At 43.4% G+C, this 15214-nt stretch overlaps 1 long non-coding RNA gene across 1 annotated transcript; it reads right to left on the bottom strand.

Annotated features, from left to right (window-relative positions):
- Window positions 1-282: 282 nt before the first annotated feature.
- On the bottom strand, window positions 283-3865 carry LOC147650341 (uncharacterized). Its single transcript, XR_015276782.1, has 2 exons — window positions 3438-3865; window positions 283-3097 (listed from the first exon to the last, which is right to left on the bottom strand). It is a non-coding gene; the product is annotated as an uncharacterized LOC147650341 (long non-coding RNA).
- Window positions 3866-15214: the final 11349 nt, after the last annotated feature.

Here is a 15214-nt window from a genome sequence, read left to right as displayed (position 1 = left end):
GCCATGATACAGAGAAATAAAGGCTGATCGTTTTTGCGGTGCTAATGTCAAAAATTTGAAAGTGATTCTGAAAAAGAAAAATTACAAGAATGGTGTGTGTCCTAGAAATCCTGGCTTATACTGAAGAGTTCAGTTCATTAGTTTCTTTGAGAGGACTTGGAGGTGTTTTAGAAACACTGACACTGAGGAGGACTCTGGCAGCAGAGGACCCTTGGATGTCACAGAGAACATCGTGGCATGATCTGAGCCCAGCAACTGGAGAGAGAAACACCCAGAATGGAAAAAGAGGCAAATATTTTTAATAATGAACAGCTTTCCACAGACCATGATGGATTTCCCAACATTAAATAGATTTTTATATGGGTTTGAGCATCTTTCTAAAACTCATAGCAGTGTTCAGCCCAAAGTGGTCGGTTCCTCGGTGCGGTCACTGCCTGGAGGTTCCTCTGTCCCCTCCAGAGCTCACCTCCTGCTCTAGAGGCCCATCCACAGTGTCTCTGTCAGGCTGCTCCTGCTCAGGAGCCAAAGGAAGGAGGCACATCTGTGTGTTTGCTCACCCTGGGGAAGGGAAGGCAGAGCAGGGAAGAGCAGGAGCTCTGGGGCCAGGCTGTGCCCGCAGCCTGGCCGGACCTGCAGCGGGTGGGGAGCAGACACCAGACACTGCCTGGCCCTGGCCATCCTGCCTGCTGCCTCCCACCATCTGCAAGCACTCCACTGTGTTCTTTCAGGCTAATGCAAAGCACTTTACACCAGGCAATCAGCGATGGCAAGTAGATAAGTCCTTCCCTTTTGCAGTGGAGAGAGACTATTAGAAATACTTCTCCTGGAAAAAAAAAAAGTGCCCTTTCAGAAATGCGCTTTGGATTTAGGGACTCTGCACAGTCCTTCATCTGTCAGCTTCCTCCTGCATTCCTCACATTTGATGGTTGACTGCTTTTAGATTTGCTTCTGCCTGGCTATCCGTTCCTGTTCTCCTGTGACTAATATGTAGTTGTACGGTACCACTGAGAGCCTCTGCAAGGTGCTAGCACGGTATATACGGGACCCAGAGGAATTCTGAAATGACCTTTTTAAAAAAACAACAGCATAAAATAAATTAGAAAGGGGAAGCAGCTTTGGAGAAGGCTTGATGCTTAGAGCAGCAGCTGCAGTAAAGAGAAGTTAACTGTTTTAGGAGGAGCTTTTCCCCACCTGAGGTCAATGGGAAAACTCTTCTTGAGTCTCAGTATTTGCTCAGGTACCAATCTCTCATCCCTCCTCCTGCTCTCCAGTCTTTGTTTTGTCTTCAAAACTAGAGCATTATGGTTGCATATATAAAAATACTTAATATTTTAGGATTACTGGTACCCTGTTGCTGCTGCCCAATGGTTGTGGCTGCTCAGGAGCTGATGGACCAAAGATCAGAAGAGAATCACGGGCAGGAGTGAGTGTCCAAACCCTGCATCCTTCTGGGGCCAGGTAAGGAATGAGTGCCATGAATGATTCATCATTAAGCAGAATTAAAGCTCTGCTACTGTAACTTTAATATATGGCCACAAACTAAAAGACAGAGCAAGCCAAGGGCTGCCAGTCCCTCTTTCTCCTCTCTCTTCCCCCAGCGTGGCCCCAGAAAAGCACAGACCTTCAGGCACAGTGGTTGCCACAAGAGCAATCCCATGATGAATGTTGCTTCTACAAGAAAGCCTCATGTCTAATTGTAGCATGGATGAAGTGGATGAGGGGGATAGAAGGGTCTGCCACTTAGCATAAAAGATTTGGGACAGAAATTTAGCACCTAATATGTTTGTAAAGCACCCAGCGAGGTTCTGGGTAGTTCCTGGGCAGAGTAATAACTGCTCCATTCTGTTCCATATTTATAATCCAGAAGAGCTAGCCCTTGAGTAAGTGTAAACTGCACTTCCATCATATTTCCATTTGGGTTATGAATATTTCACACACCTGCAGTCTCAAAAGCACATAATTGCAAAACCACACTCAGACAGGAACTGAATAAACACTGTTGCTGATTCTTAATGAGCCATTAATCAGATGTTTAACTACAGGTAATTCCCTTGAGTCCTAATGTCCCAAGAAAAATCTGTATTCCCTCTAAGTCATAGAGAAGCAGATGACTTATGAACAGGAAATTGCAAGGTGCAGGCTGAATGAACAACACTGGCTTCCCTTGGCAACTCTTCACGGTGAAAGGTAACATTTTCAAAATTTTCCTTGGGTGTCTAAGTCTCACTGCCATGAACCATGGGCTCTAGCACCAGACAAGGACTTTGTAGGAGCTAAAGACTTTTGTTCCAGTTGTTGAAAGGTAAATTTGGGCTGTGAAGATACTCTGCTTGCCTCCTGTCAGTCAGCATTAACCAGCTTTCCATGGATGGGAGTAAGAGTGTGATTCTTCACACAGTGTGAAGCCCCTCTCTGGAATCCACTATCAAAGGAGGGTGTGTATTCCAGCTGCATTTTATTTAACAAGGGATGGATAATTTTATGGCCAGTCTTATTTGTAGCTTTGCATGGTAAATTAAGGGTAATAAAAGGATAATAAAATCAGGTATTTCAAAGTGTGCAGCAAACTCTGCAGGAGTCAGGAAGGAAATTTCTTCCAGCAGCAGTATTGTATTGTTGTTTAGCTAGACTGAAATGGACACCCCTTTCATGGGGAAAATAATAATTACAGAATTTTATTTAAGTCCAAATAAGCCCAGTGCTATATTTTGAGCATGAGTTGATGTGCTGAAAAATTATTGTTCAAAAGCACTGCAGTCTTCTACTAGAACAGCTCAAAGTGTTTGAGGGTTTTATGACACACACACAAAAAAAAAAAAAAAAAAAAAGGTTTTCCTAATTTCTAAACTTGTGTCAAAACATGTCTGGTTTCAGTCCCAGTTTTGCTGGCACTAAAATGTTATATTGTGCTACGATGGCTTGGTGAGTTACTGATGTTCATGACAGATCTGCTGTAAACAGCATTTTGTAAAGGACACGACGGTTTTAGGAGCTTATCCATTTCTCTTCGTAAAACAGTCACACACTCTTGAATCAGCCAGCTGACGAGGGTAGCTGGTTTTCCTCTGAAGAGCAGGCACATGGAGGTGAAGCCAACCTATACATATTAGATATCAGAGGAGCTCCAGGTTATTAGCTGTGGAGAACAAAAGGTTTTAGACTCTCTCTCCATCTGTTTCTCCCTCCTGTGCCAGACACGCGGTGTAGCAGACCATGTCTTCACAGACATTTTCCAGGTGGAAAATGTGCATACAAGAAGCGTCTGCATCAACTCCTAAATCTCTTTCCCAAAGCACAAGCTCCTTCCATCACAGCTGAAGGAGACATATCCCAGCAGCAGACATCCACAAAGTCTCATTCATGCTTTTAATCCCTTTTTTTTGGGGGGCTGTGTGCGAGACCCTGCTTGAGAGAGCAGTGGCTGTGTTTGTACTCACCTGCTTGCAGGGGGATCCTGTATGGCTGCACTCCTGCCTGTGTTCCTCAGAGACCAACACAGAGACCACACTGGAGGTGTTTGTGGGAAGATTTTGGGCAGCAAGGCACTGCTCTGTTGTACAGCCACGTCCCAAAGTGCTCCCAGGCCCAGGAAGGAATAGATGGAGAACACACACCGGTCTTCCTGAAGGGATCAGCCACCAGCAGAGCTGCCCAAACAAGCATGTCCCACCATTGTGGGTGCTAAAGAAAGTTCAGGTGAGTAAAAAATGCAGCATTCACTAATAGGAAGGTGCTGTTCTTCATTCTCTCCCATGGGAAGTGTGGCTTGCTGTCACAAGTCAGTGGCTGCAGCACGTGGCAGTGCTGTCCCACCCTCACAGCTGCAGTCACCATCTCTATTTTCCCTCTTGCCTGCTCCTGGCACAGCTCCCAGCAGCTTTCAGACCAGCCATCATCTCCTCCTGCTGCTGCTGAGGTGTCTTCTTGGTGTGTGGGAAGGGGAAGGTAAAGGTGGGTTGAGGTAAAAGGTAGCAGATAACACCAACAAATGAAAGAGGCACTTCTGCCTTCAGACTTGTTTTTGGAGACAGAAGCATGTGCAAAACCCCCTCTGTGGCTCAGCAGCATCTGCGTGGCCATTTCACATTCAAACAGGGGCGAGGTGCTCTGAAAAACTAATGAGAGCAATGTAAAAGTCTTGTTAGGCTGCCCTCGATAAAACAGCTCTTGTCATACAAACGAGAGGGTACATCATTCATTATTGCTGGGTTCACCTGCCAAAAGAGAGCTATAAGTTTTCTTTTTAACGTCCACAAATCTTGAAGTTCACTGTGATCTGTCTAGGTGGTTTCCCTCTGGGAAAAAAAAAAAGAAAAAAAAGTGTTTTGATTTATTAAATAATCCTCAGGAATATTTACAGAAGATACATAAATGCCAACATCTTCTCATAAGATATAGTTCAGTGTCTTAAAATCAACATATGCACACTGGGTGACTGGTTGTGAATATTCTCCCTAAACAAAAACCCAGCCAGGCAGGCCAGCAGGGAGCTATGCAAATGGTGAAGAGCAATGATCTGCCTTCATTGCAGGCTTAATTTATGAACTAGATTTATTAGGTCTTTTTATTGAATGTGTTACTGCATATTCTACTTTTTCCTGTGTCAATAGCTGTGTCCAGGGAGAAGACAAAAAAAATAAAAGAAAAAGGCAAAGGACCTAAAGCCTGGCACCACTTTGTACATGCAAATTCAATATTTGAAAATACCAGTGTGAAACTGGTTCCACTTGCTGTTTTGTACCCAGAAGAAAAGAGGCCAAAGCTGAGAGGGAAATCCTCTCCCAGGCATCTCCAGCACGTCTTGGCATTTCTCTCTTCCACATGGCAGCTCAGCCACAGGAGATGCTCCAGGCTCCTGCCCAGCACCCCTTGTTCTCCACTGTCCCCAGGGAGCAGGGCACAGCGTGAGGAACTGGAATGGTGTGCTCAAAAACAGTCTGAGATTGCAGCAGAAATAAAAAATAGCAGGAAAAAAAATACATTGTGCACATCTTGAGCTTCAGATTCTTGTCCCCTGCTGTATGCTGGGTGCTGCTGGAAGCCTTTTCAGAATGGTTTGGAGGGCATAACTGAGTGTCCTTCACCTGTAGCTCTGCAGTCCCATAAAAAGATCCACTTCTTGGAGACTCTGATTGCACATAATTACCTTTTTCCTTTCTAAATTGCAGTTTAGAGATTCCCCCAGCTTCTGCACCTGACAGTTCAGGAGAATGATCTAAATTCTAAAATCAAATTACAGACAAGTAATAGACCTAAAACCACCTTAATGTATAATGAGTATAATGTTTCTCACATACCCAAGAAATATTCCTAGCACTGTTAAATCAAACATAATAAAATTATGGACTACTAAAATCACAGCAATTCAGCATCTTGTCCTTGCAACACAAAACAAGAGACACTGAGATATTAGCCCTGATCTTCAAATCATCTCCAAAGCTGTATCTATTATTGCTGAGGTTTTTTGCCTGCATGCTGTGCTTTTTTTGATATCTATTTATTTTTTTCTGCTAAAACACAGACTCTGCTCTCTATTGTATTCATATGAACCAGCCAGATAAACATTCAGCTGCTCTGTGTATGTAAGTACAATCATTTTGCATGTAAGGAAAGGAAAAAAAAACAGCTCCTGTCAGCTGAAAAAGAAAAAAAAAAAAAAAAAGAAAGAAAAAATCGGAGTGTGTGTGAACAAGCATTCGGTGATAGACGCCCTAACTCTGAGATTGATCTCAGAGATTTTGGCCCTTTAGTGTGAGATTGATGTGGAACAGTTTTCAGTTTTGACATTGTGTTGGACTCATCAGAGATGTTGCCATCTTTGCAAGGAGGGAAAGCGGGTGTCTGCCTCAGCAGGCAGCAGAGCCTCGGGGACGTCTGATGTGTTTTCCTTATGGGATTTCTCTGTGCAATACTTTCTATTGATCATATGTTGTCTTTTTCCTCAAACACCCCTGTGCCACATTTGCTCTTCATGATGATTTTTGGGTCCAGCTCCAACCATTATTTATTTGCCTTTAATTTCAAGGGCGTTCTGAGAGGTGCAGGGATCCCCCAAATGCCTGAGGAATATTCAGGGAATTGCACAGATGATCATGTAGGCTCTGCACACACACAACAGGGGGAAGCAGAGCTAAAGTCTGGGCTAACCTAACATGGGGATTTAAGTAGTTTAATTTGGAACTAATTTCAAAATAATGGAATTAGATTTTCTGTGCTATTAGATTTTCTAAGTGAACAATAGAATCAAATTCCTTCAGACCAGGCACGCTGCGATCCCAAATATTTAAATAGAGTTGAGGTGTCACCGAGGGCTGAGCCTGCCCATGTAAAGCTCTGGTGATCCTCAAGTGCCCAGGAAGGGGAACTCAAGGCATCACTTATATGGGCACAGAATATAACAGAATCAAGGCCTTTGTGTTCAGTAATTTTGACATACTAATGCATTCAGCTCTCAATCACCTAAGCATCAAAGCAATTAAGCTTTGCTTTTCAGCAGTGCATCCTAATTGTGCAGCCTTCTCTGCAGAGATAGATGATCAAGCACACATGGCAGTGCAGAGCTCAGGACAGGGATATCCATCTCCCATTCAGCTCCTGCCTCTTGGTTCTCCTTGCAGAGACAGTGCCTGGTGCTCAGGGACGTGTACCCTTGACCTGGTTCCCCTTCAGTGGCATTGATCCCACTGTTGGTGCTGTCTGACCTTGAAACACCCTTTATTTTTTATTTGTAAGCAGATTAGGAAGAAAGCTTCTTGGAGGGCTTAAAAGACTGTATGCTAAAGATGATTTCTGCAACCTGATATGGATTACCATAGTTACTCTGTCTGAGCATGGCAGCTTTCCAACTCCTCTGCCAGGAATGATCTAAAAGCTTTTCTTTTATTGTGTCTTGAGGTGAGAGTCTGGCTCTAAAAAGCTTTCAGAATTCTAATTCTTTCCTCCAGTTTGTTGGCAGGGGGAGTCCAGGGCCGCTCCATCTGATGTCTGATATCACTGATAACCTACAAACGACGCGCTTGGGATCTCTGATTGTGCATGTCCAATCACTTAGTTAATTAAGGGAGATGCAGCTCATGGCATCCCTACTATCTCTGCAATCTCTTATTCCTCCAGCCTCTTTCCAGGCATACTGTTTAGGGTTTGTGGCACTCCCTCTTCTTCATGGAACATGTGCATTTGCTGGGCCAGATCTGCAGTTAGCAAGAGCAGCAGAATGTAAAGGGCAGTCTCTTGAGTCTTGTTATCTTCTTATGCACAGTAATAGCACAGTCTGCATGCCATTCATGATTTTTATTTAATAGAGTTTCCTGGTGTGTATTTTAGGATTCATTTAAAAATACATCAGTGATGAGCAGGGTAGGAAGAAGAAACTGAGCCAAAAATTCTCTCTAAACTCAGACCAATAACTGTCTTCTCCTGCCTGCAGCTGACATTTAGGAGTATTCTTAAATCACTTTAAGTGATTTTTAAAAATCACTTCCAGAAAAAGGAGTCTGAGGGAGAGACTATGGGTGGATTGCCTGATGTCAGCATGAGTAGGGTGAAGAAACTGGGTCCTAAGTTAATGTTGAATTAATGTTGATAAGTGATTAGAGGGAAACTGGAAATGGCAGACTGTGTGTGGAATATCTCAGCATTGCTTATGGCACTATTTTAATGATGAAAAATCCAGGTTTCTATATATAGACCTGACTTATTCCTTGGGATTTTAACTGGGGCTCTTTCAGGATTCTATGGACTGTGGCAGGGACCACCCTGCTGACCACAGCTGGGCAGGGAGCACTTCACCACCTTTTCTATTTGATGTCTCTATTTGGCAGGTCCAAGACTGGGACAGACCCATTTCTCCTAGTCTCAAATTAATTCTTTATCCATGAGACTATTCTTTATCCTGCTGTACTGTCTGGAATTGATAAATTATTGCTGTAGGTGACAAATACTTTCTTCTTCTTCCTCCCTACTGCTTAGCCCTCATTCGTAGTGCTGTCCTTCTTGACTTCAATAGTTGGGTTAAAGCCCATACAAAAACCCCAGTCATAGTGAAATGTCAGCACGCAAAACCAGTCCAAAATGCCTGGATTGCTGATACGACATGCTGCACATTCATCCATCTCCCTCTGAAATCAATAAGGCTCTCAGCAGAGCCTTCTAAGGGGTCCCAGCAGAGCCTTCACTTTAAGTTTTCTGCTCTGATCCATGGTTTTGGCCAAACATCCTGAGGTGCTGCCTGAGCTGCTGCTGAGGCTGCTCAAGGAAGGGGATGCCAGGGCTGGTTCAGCCCATCAGGTCCAACAAGCCCAGCTCAGGAGATATTTTAAATGTCATGAATATTTAAAATGAGCAAAAATCTAGCCCTCGGGCATCCTGCTTTTCCAAATTGTGAGTGCAGCGACCAAATACAGACACAGATAGTTTACATAATTAAAATTAAACCTTCTTTTCCATTTTCCTCCTCTTCCTTTTCCAGCAGCACCCCATTTAATGCCTGTGGCAAGATTCATCACCTGGAGGCTGTTTTTTATGAGATTTGACAAAGATCATTTAGGAGTCAATATTTTGCCAAAAGCTAAGTGATAAGTCTAGTGACTTGCATATAATTACTCCTTTTCTTTTATGTCTTCCTTTTTTCCCCCTCCTCTTTTCATTGGGGCTTTGAGTTACTGACAGCAGAGCAAATGAGCTATGCTCAGGAGGTATAAAGGCTTCAGGTCTGTACTTTGCTCACTGCCTCAGCTTCATTTTGCATGATTTCTGAATAGCAGCAGGAGCACGGAGAAGCCGTCATGTCTTTATGTGCAAAACTCGCAGCTCTCCACTGAATTCCTTGAGGTTTCCTTGTTATTTGATGAGGTGTAGGTAACAGTGGTTCCAGCAGGACAAAATGAGCTGGTTCAAAGGAGCAGGGTATGGAATGGACAAGGGGAATGAGGCTTTCAGATACCTTTAGGCTCCTTCAAATAACCTGGGCTGGATTTTGTTACAAAGGTGAATTTTGGTGCAAAGACATTTTTGCCTTTATGAATGGACCTTACACAGAAACCAGCATAAAAATCCTCTTGGCAGCTGGCTCCCTTTCTAAATATGATCACCCTTCAGCCCATAAAATAACAGCTCTAGCTTTGTACCAATGTAGTTAAAAGAGCAGATTTATCTGGGGCCCTAAATCAGCAGCTGATGTGCAGCAGTGGCTGTGTGCTGCCAGACTCGTGCACAAATGCCCCAAGTCACAGTTGTTCCATCCTGGTACAGCTCTTTCTGAGATTTTGCAAAGAAATTTGTATTGAAGATTTTTGGCTTTGTTTGTCTGATTGCCTGACAAGTACAAGTGAGGCTTAAAAAGTGAGGATTTTTAAGCAGGTCACATGTGAAGGAGTAGTAAAAGGAACTGGAAACTGTGACTGGCTCTGGGTCAGGCACCTGGTCCCATCAAAGCCAAATTTACCTGTGAAACCTACCAAAAGGGAGCAAATTTAGTCCTGTCTCCCTGGGAGTGAAAAGCTGCCTTGTGACTGACTTAATGCTCTCAGGGTGGTATGAAATGTGTCCATATTGATTTCAAAGAGACAGAAGCATTTCCTAAGACTCAAGGCTGGTTAGTTCGCAATCATTTTGTGTTAAATAATTCAGAAGCTGATGCAAAAGTAAATTAGTAAGTAGTCTAAACAACACGGTTTTGTGGCAAACTTTATCAAAGAGACCTAATTTTTACTCTCTGATTATATTACAAGTCTTGCTGACAAAAAAAATCGTACAAATTTAGTGCATTTAGACTTTGTGAGGTGTTTGACTTGGCAGTGAATGGCATGCTGATTAAACATTAGCACCATTCAGTAACATTAGAATATGCATTAAATGGATAACGAAGTGCCAGGCAGAGCTCAAGGAGTAGCTGTCGATGAGGAATCAGGACTAAATGGACCTGTGGTTTCTGGGGCACATTAGGGTTAAGTAACAAAGCTCTCTGTTGTTTGTATCAGTGGTCTACAGCAAAAATGATGACAAATTTTTGCTAAGCACTAAGAGCTAAAGGATGGCAGGCAGTGAAGAGGAAAGGAAGCTGGCACTGGGGAAGGTGAACTTGGTAAAGGGGATGGGGAATGCATCAGGCTCATGTTGGTGTGTGCAAGGGCACAGCCCTGCAGGCTGGAGCACGGGGAGCGCTCATGGGATGAAGGGAGCAGTGATCCAAGAAGCCTCTGCACATCGATCCTGCTGCGATGGCCTGACAAAGGGGATTTATGTGGCCTTTAAATATATAAACAAGGGAGTACTGAATAACAGGGAAAGAGGTGATTTTACTTTTATTGCAGTGCCGCTAAAACCAGGTCTCAAGTAGCAAAATTGCACAAAATTGAGTCAAAACTTTGTAAGGATATGAAAAAGTTGGAAAGCGGGTAGGAAAGAAAGGCTAAAATTATTTGAGGATATGAGGAAATGTTTTACAATAGGAAGCCTGAAAGGTTCAGTGTGTTTCATAGACCAAAAAATGGTCTGAGGTGATCTTTTTCTCTTGTGCATGAGTCTGTTCTGGGAAGAAAATAACTGTCCAAAAAGGAGAGAAAAATAAAAGAAGAGCCCATATCTAAAAGCTGAAACAGATATTATTTAATAAGTTGTGGGCTTGGTGAGGATTTTTTGTGGTTTGTTTTATTTTAACTGAGAAGTTATTTTAGTCATTAGAGCACATAATCAAGAGAGCAAAATAAGAGAATTCTTTGCTTTTTCATGGCTCCTTAGTAAGACTTGCTGCCGTTCTCCTCTATTGACTTGTTTGGGACTTGCAGTTCTGTTGGATTAGAAATAGCTGAGTAAAATACACTGGTCTGTTACAAGGTCAAAGGAGGATCTAATGAGTCTTCCTGGTGTTCAACTTGTTGACACTAACTGGGGATGAACACAATGATATTAAAAACAGCCTGACCCGATCTCAAAAGGAAAAGCTCTCCCACTGTTATTAGCTTCCTCGTGTGTGACAGTTGTTGTTCATACATTTTTAATGTTTTAATCTGGAAAGCTCATTGACATTTTGTTCCGAAACACACGGTGCTGCTCCGCAAAGGAGGACATTTGTTCCTGCAGCTGCACCATCTGGGCAGGAGAGCACCAGGGCTGCCCCAGAGTGCTCTGCCCTGCCCTGCAGAGGCTTGCCAGGGTTCCTCAGGTGCTGGAACTGCTCCACTGCCATCCACATGCTTTGTGTTGGATTAATATTGAGGCTGTCTTGGGTGGTTCCAGCACGGCTGGGGTTCTGCTCTCTGCTCAGAAGGATCCACAGCAACAGGCAATGGTTTGATAGAAGGAAGAGATTTATGATGCAAACCTGATTCCAGCATCAAGCCTTAAAGATTTGGAGGCAAAAGGAACAACTGCAGTTATGAAATGTGTCAAGAAGTGTTTCCCATCAGAAAGCAGCGGATGAACTCAGCAGAGCTTGTGCCAGCTGTGTCTGTATCTTACCCATGCTGCAATGCTCTGTGTCTGATATTAAAACTGACCTTGTGCTGTGCCTGTTCTCAGGAGTGAATGTCTCCCTGCTCTTCAGCTGTTACCCATCCTGAACATAATGCTTTCTGTGAAAAAAAAACAACCAAACAAAAAAACTCAAACAAAAACAACCCCAACAACAACAACAAAAAACAACCAAAAATAAACAACCCAACAAACTTTTGGATACAAATTCTGCAGTGATCTCACCCCCAAATCCCTGCCAGGCAGGAATTGCTGCCCTTTCTCTTCCCCAGGCAGAGACCGAGAAAAGTTTTGTTTTAGATTGACCCAGCTCCAGTCTCAGCATAGGGGACTTGTTACAGATTTCCATTGTTCCATTCCTGCAGTGGCTTACCCATTTCTAGCAACTAAACCCCAAATGCATCCCATGTCACGTCGCTGGCAGTGTCACCAGGCGCTCCAAGGCCAGTGCCTCTGAGTGGGGGAGTGGTGCACAGAAGCCTCTAAATTCCAAAGCAGAACTATAAAGAGCTGTAATTGTACCCAGAGTAACTTCCCTGCTATAATTCTCAGCAGGAGAACAATTACATTGCAGCAGTATAACCAGACAGACATGCTGTAAATACAAAACATCCTTTGGAAATATATGCTCCACATTCTAAATACATTTAGAATTAAGGCAAACAACTCTTTTCCAATTGGGATTCAAGGCAGACATGCTGAGGGGTTTGGGATTTATTTTTTTTCCCCCCTTATGCTTCTACATTTTTGTTTAGCAGAGGGATAAAGGTGCTGTGTTAGTTGATATGAGGCTGGCATGCTCAGGCTGTTGTCAGAGAAATGGCAGGGGAGAGCTCAGCCTCACTCTCCCCACTGCAGCTGGTTACTTCTGTCCTCCTGAGATGAAGGTGAGTGAGAAGGGGGGGTTTGCTTGGTTTTTGGCAGCAGAGAGGACAAAGGCAGAAGCACAAAGCCAGATCTGCTGCCGGTTCTGGGATGCAGCAGCCGAAGGCTCAGCTGGTTCAATACCCTCAGCATGCTCTGGGCACTAGGGGAGGATAGAGGATCGCAGAGCTCGTGGGTCATGGGCACACTCCTGAGGAAAATGGGAATGCTGCAGGTCTGTCTGCCTGAGAGCCACAGCAGAACCCAGAGAAGCAGCTGGGTACAGAAAGGAAAGGACCCGTGGCTTGCTTTCTTTATAACTTTATTTGGTGGACAAACAAATATCAACTCAGGATTGATATTTGGGGCATGTTTCCCCAAACATTCAGGATTTGATTGATGGTCATTTTTAAGTGGTAGTATGTTGATCTGACAGGGGTTATTTTAAATTAGTGGGCTTGAAAGCTATTTCTGAACTCTGTTTAGAGAGCCTAAAACATATATAAATGCGATGTTTTAGTATTTTCATTCCTCTTTTGAGGGATTTATGCAGCATATGTTCCTACACTGCTCAAAGAACTAAAATTTGGCCATTTGCTGCTGCCTAGTCCATCCCCTCTTGGAGAAGGGTAACTTGGCAGACTGGGAGAGTTTTTTAGTTTCTACCATCCCAGTTCAACAGGAGAAGGGGCAGGGGGAAGCAAGGTCCTAAAGAAATGTGTCTGAAAATCTACGGAGTTCCCTGGGAACAGAGGTATCTTCTCTATATGTATTTTAAAAACCATTCTCCTGCAGTATGCTCAATATGTTGGCTTTATAAACCTACAGGAAGTTTTTAATTGGATACTTTGGGAGGGAAGATTATGTGGTTGTATCAGTCAGGGTATGGCTTGCAATGCTTTGTGCTGATTCTGCATGTGACTTATTTAATTATTCAAGTTATTGTGAGATATTACAACAACTTCTATAAGTGTCCACCCTATTTCTCCTGGTCAGTGGCCATTTTAGCATTGTCATTTTAGCACTGCCATTTTAGCATTTAGCACTGTCTTTAATAAGAGGGACAATGCTGTAGAATTTAAGGACAGTAGGGTGAGTTGAGGTTAGGACTGGTGTGTATCCACCACAAATGGAAGTATTGCCCAAGGCAGGAGATTAGGGCAGTGCTTTCTCCAAAGAGAGGAACAACAAATAGTTCACATTTTGAAAATAATAGTAATAATAATAATAATAATATAGGAGGGAGAGGGGAGGAAGGAATAAAAGAGAGATCTTCCAGAGACCACAAAGCCAAACCTAGCAGCACTTTATTCCAGCTCTCAAAAGTTTAGATGTGAAGCCCATAACAGAGAAATGCATGGCTGGAGGACCAGGACTATATCAAGCTCCTGGCACAGAGCAGGGGCTGTCCTAGAGATCTGTTTGCCACTGCAAGTTAAGGCTGTGAAGCAAAGAGGAACAGAGCTGATGTTTAACAGCCACTTTACACCACAAAGCTGCTTCTGCCTCCTATCTGAAAGCTTATATAGGGAACAAGTGGTAGGTTTCTCCATGCTGGAGGTCATTAACCTGAGTTTTCCCTACATATGCCCCTTTTCCATGCTCATTCTCTCTTGCTGTGAGAAAGTAAGGGAAGACAGGTTGGGGACAGAGCTTTAGAATTTGAATAATTGAATTTCCATTCCTATTTTCAGTGGAAACACTGGTTTGCATGTACCAGAGCAGGAGCTTCTAAAAGCACAATCACTCCGTGCACGTGCAAAAGTGCACAGAGATGTACACACACAGGTACGCACACCACAAATACAAACAAGCATCATTCTGCTGTGCACTTGTACAGCTCCTGGTCTGAAACTGAACATGAATTTTCCTGTGGATTTGTCTTCTTTGCACTGTTTTCATTGCAGTGATTTGATTTGCTTAGAGCAACAAACAACACATGGGGTAGGTAGGGAAATAAGCAATTGTCTTTATATGTTGCCTATATATATATACCATTAGCTGCACACAAAACATGACTCACCAGCAGCAGGTGTCCTGCTGTTATGTTCGGAAGATTAGTAATGATAGGGAGGGGGCTGCTCTCCCTATATGGCATCCTAGAGGGAACCTAAAAATAGCTCAGACTTGCAGCAAACTAAAAGTATTTGTGGGCTTTGAACGAAGTCTGCTTCTGAAGGTAAGAATCAGAGTTGATCTGTTTAATCTGCCATTCCTTTTTTTTTTTTTTTTTCTTTCTTTCCTCCCATTTCAAGCTTGCCTTGGCAGGGAGTTGAGAGTTATAAACAGTCGTTTTCTGTGTTTATAGAAACAGGGAGGGGATTGACCAGTTAGAAATCAGTGTAAGAGCATTTGCAGTCGAGGCAGAGGCAGCAGGGGAATGTGTCTCTGTTAGAAATAGTTGCCTTTTCCCCCCTCCCTTTTTCTCTTTCTCTCAGTTGTTAGAGAATCTGAATGGCATATGAGCAATCCCAGCATGTGACTCTGCTCCGAGGAGCAGGCGAGCTATTGCTGGTAGTTACTCCCACCATGAAACAAGTCCAGTAAGCAAAGTTGTCTGCAAAGTTATTGTAGTGGCAGAATTTGAGAAGAGAGGAGCTGTTTGTATTTCCAAGGCATGTGCAAATCAGGGTGCTCCATGGGAGGGTGGCTGAGGAGGTTTTCATTTTTTCAGCCTTGCTGCTAAATGTCTGTGTGCCTTCTATGCTCAGGCACATTGTGGGTAGACAACTGGCCAAAAGGAAAACTCCGCTTTTCAGAGGGAAACTATGAAGGATAACTGTATGTATATTATATTTACATGTGCATATCCACATCTGCACCTCTGCACAGAGATCCTGAGCTGCTGGGCTGCAGAAAAGCCCCCTGAGTTTTCCTTTGA

This window comes from Cyanistes caeruleus, chromosome 15 (assembly GCF_971803275.1).
Source record: "Cyanistes caeruleus chromosome 15, bCyaCae1.hap1.1, whole genome shotgun sequence".
Taxonomy (NCBI): Eukaryota; Metazoa; Chordata; class Aves; order Passeriformes; family Paridae; genus Cyanistes; species Cyanistes caeruleus.
Note: the sequence above shows the minus strand (reverse complement) of the source record. Positions and strands in the feature narration are given on the sequence as shown.